Raw genomic sequence first — 4,555 nt, forward strand, 5'->3', positions numbered from 1 at the left:
GAAGAATCTGGAAGGCCCAAGTGGGTATGATTGCTATTTGTATCCACCTTTTTACTAAATGCACCCCCTCTACCTTTTTTGGTAATTCGTTTTCCGTAACATTACGAAAATTTACGAATTTCGTAACAATACTTATTTTCCTTCCGCAAGGTTACGAGTCCTTATGGATTATGTATTTACTCTTTTTTAACTTTCGAAGAAGTTACGAAAACTCATGGATTGCGAAAAATACCTCCTTTCGATTTCCGTCACATCACGGAATTTTCACGGATCGCGTAAGCCTGCTTCATTTTGATTTTCGGCACGTCTCGGGACTTCACATATTGTGCAACAAAGGGTGCCAAATATCTCGAAGCGGCCAATCAATGGTTGTATATCATCAAATTATAATCCCCGGACGAAATTAGGGTATGACAGTTGCCCCTCTTTACTTACCTCTCATCGAAGATAAGAGGAAAGCAAAGATAAGACACTGATTTCGTCCATCCTGCCCTTTCCGCGATGACGATTCTCGTCTCTACTCCTTTTTTGTTGTACAACACAAAACAAAATACAAACAACAACAAGAACAACAAATATAATATACATATACACATATACACATGTTTGGCGAAGGAACCGATCCGGAAAACAACAACAGAGGAACATATTTCCCAGTCACCAAAGGCTCCGCGCTTGATAATGGAGGACTCATGAACAGCGCTAGGCAATGACATTCATGGGGCTCCGAAAAAGGTGGAGAATGGAGGATTGCCTTGAGGGTCCACACTTAGGAAATCATGAAGCATAGCTCCAAACTCAAAGGTGGAGGACACATGAACAGCGCTAGGCAATGACATTCATGGGGCTCCGAAAAAGGTGGAGAATGGAGGATTGCCTTGAGGGTCCAAACTTAGGCAATCATGAAGCATAGCTCCAAACTCGAAGGTGGAGGACACATGAACAGCGCTAGGCAATGACATTCATGGGGCTCCGAAAAAAAGGTGGAGAATGGAGGATTGCACTTGAGGGTCCACACTTAGGCAATCATGAAACATAGCTCCAAACTCGAAGGTGAAGGACACATGAACAGCGCTTGGCAATAACATTCATGGGGCTCCAAAAGAAGGGGGAGAATGGAGGATTGCACTTGAGGGTCCACACTTAGGCAATCATGAAACATAGCTCCAAACTCGAAGGTGGAGGACACATAAACAGCGCTAGGCAATGACATTCATGGGGCTCTGAAAAAAAGGTGGAGAATGGAGGATTGCCTTGAGGGTCCACACTTAGGAAATCATGAAACATAGCTCCAAACTCGAAGGTGGAGGACACATGAACAACGCTAGGCAACAACATTCATGGGGCTCCGAAAAAAGGGGGAGAATGGAGGATTGCCTTGAGGGTCCACACTTAGGCAATCATGAAACATAGCTCCAAACTCGAAGGTGGAGGACACATGAACAGCGCTTGGCAATAACATTCATGGGGCTCTGAAAAAAAGGGGGAGAATGGAGGATTGCCTTGAGGGTCCACACTTAGGCAATCATGAAACATAGCTCCAAACTCAAAGGTGGAGGACACATGAACAGCGCTAGGCAATGACATTCATGGAGCTCCGAAAAAAAAAGGAGAATGGAGGATTGCCTTGAGGGTCCACACTTAGGCAATCATGAAACATAGCTCCAAACTCGAAGGTGGAGGACACATGAACAGCGCTTGGCAATAACATTCATGGGGTTTCGAAAAAAAAGGGGGAGAATGGAGGATTGCCTTGAGGGTCCACACTTAGGCAATCATGAAACATAGCTCCAAACTCGAAGGTGGAGGACACATGAACAGCGCTTGGCAATAACATTCATGGGGCTCCGAAAAAAAAAGGGGGAGAATGGAGGATTGCCTTGAGGGTCCACACTTAGGCAATCATGAAGCATAGCTCCAAACTCGAAGGTGGAGGACACATGAACAATGCTAGGCAATGACATTCATGGGGCTCCGAAAAAAAAGGGGAGAATGGAGGATTGCCTTGAGGGTCCACACTTAGGCAATCATGAAACATAGCTCCAAACTCGAAGGTGGAGGACACATGAACAGCGCTAGGCAATAACATTCATGGGGCTCCGAAAAAAAAAAAGGGAGAATGGAGGATTGCCTTGAGGGTCCACACTTAGGCAATCATGAAACATAGCTCCAAACTCGAAGGTGGAGGACACATGAACAGCGCTAGGCAATATCATTCATGGGGCTCCGAAAAAAAGGTGGAGAATGGAGGATTGCCTTGAGGGTCCACACTTAGGCAATCATGAAGCATTGCTCCAAACTCGAAGGTGGAGGACACATGAACAGCGCTAGGCAATAACATTCATGGGGCTCCGAAAAAAAGGGGGAGAATGGAGGATTGCCTTGAGGGTCCACACTTAGGCAATCATGAAACATAGCTCCAAACTCGAAGGTGGAGGACACATGAACAGCGCTAGGCAATAACATTCATGGGGCTCCAAAAAAAGTGGTTGGCAGGACCGAACGGTCCACCGGGTTTTTCCACCTGAAAGGCAAAGATGCTTTTTGTAAAGAAAAATAAATCATTCGCGAGAGCACCATATCTTAGAGAAACAATATACTTGTGGCAAGGGTAATCTTCTTTGTAACCGAGAATGAAGGGCAGGACGTCAACTTTTAGCTTTTAAATGAACATGCAGGGGAAACATCGGGCTAAGCTGAAAATAAATCACTCATAGTGTATAAAACTCACAAGGCAAGTGTTTTATCCTATTCCCAAACCATAACTGCACCATGACTCTATTTTGCACACGACTTCCTATCGAATCAAAGATCAAACGTACGATCACGGACCAATAGGATTTTCTCGAGGGTAGTGTTTTTTGGAGAGGAAGCTGAGTGTTTCAGTCTTTTCCTCTTTGTTCATGTGGGGTGGGATATCGCCAGTCGAGAATGACTTTGAATGGCAATTCGAAAGGAAGAGACACCAAAAATGGGTTTTCCTTTGCCGACAGTCACTTATTTTACCGAAAAATTATCTGGTCTGAAGATTTTCCATTCCCTTTCTTTCATTGATCGAGAATTACTCTGTTCTCCTCCGATCTTTTCCATTTTCACTTCCTTTCGATCTTCAATCGAAAATCCTTCTTTTTCTTTCTTTTTTATTATTCTTTTTCTTTCTTTTCTTTTCATTTCTTCCTTTTCTTTCTTTGGGAAATCGGGTTTCAGCATTCTATTTGCTCTCCCTTGAGGAGATTCCGCTGTCCTTTGCTTCGGGGGAAAGGATGAGGATTCTTTTGATAGGCCAAGGTTCAAAAATGTCTAAGGTTGTGTTTCAATGGGGTCTTTTATCGTGGGAACCCAATCTTGATATCTGGGGCAAAACAAATTTGGGTGTCAAGGTGTCGGTCTCGGGCCGAACTCCCATATTACTCCACAAGGCACGCGTGACAATGATGATTTGAAAACAACGTGCAAAATTAGTCATGGCTACATCCAGGTGGGCACTCAAGCATCCCGTTTATGGCATTGTGATACTATGGTTGGGAATTTACACAAACAGACCCAACGTTTCCAAGTTATGTTCTTTCATCAATTCAATGAATTCATCCATTCTTATCTCGGTTATTCCGGAAAATAAACTCTTAGCATCAGTCCCTTGTTTCCAGAAGATACGTTTGCTCTTTACGAATGATTTATACTTCTTAACTATAACATGTCGACCTTCGCGGTTTTTCTTTCTTTTTCCTTTTTGTTTCATCTTTATATATTCACAAAATTATACACCTGTAGTCCTTTATGAGGAAAACTTTTCTTTGTACATCTACATTCTTATACATGACAAACTTTTTCTGTACACGCATTGGAACTCTTTCTCTTTACGTCACACGGCCTATATACAAACCCTATTTACGTTCAAAGATTTTTTCATTTTTCCCAACACACACTTATGGTTCATACAAAAGTTTCTTCATATACACTTGTTGCTCACACACACAAGAATTCCTTTCCACGCATCATTTACACACAAAAAATCCTTTTATACACACTTTCCTTTTTCTTTGTATACGCAGACATTTTATTCACAACGCTTCTTTCTTTTTATTAGGATTTTTGGTTCATTTTATTTTTAGGACGATGTTCCTAAATGAAAAACTCTACACGGTTCCAGAATTTCAACAAACACTATTGACAACAACGAAGTAAGCACTAACGTAATAGTCCAAACAAAATATATGCACAAAACAAATGACAATCGCGACATCAAAAAACAAATGTTAGTCCCTCAAGTCATGTAAATGATAAAGGATGAAACATAAAAGAACATGAATCTGGGGATCCCACGGTCATATGGCTCCGCATGCCACCGGTCCCTTGGGACACGGTAACAAAAAGTGGGGTGGTCGACAAAAGCAGGGCTTTTGCTCCTACGTATCCTCAATTTGTGATGAGGAACTCAGACCTACGTAGTTCTTGATAACTGTGAGACTAAAAATAGTCTCGGTGTTTTCTTCACCAAAATGCGAACATGCTTTAGTAAAGAGACAAAACTTCCAACTGATCAGAGCAACATATG

Source organism: Glycine soja, chromosome 3 (assembly GCF_004193775.1).
Source record: "Glycine soja cultivar W05 chromosome 3, ASM419377v2, whole genome shotgun sequence".
Taxonomy (NCBI): Eukaryota; Viridiplantae; Streptophyta; class Magnoliopsida; order Fabales; family Fabaceae; genus Glycine; species Glycine soja.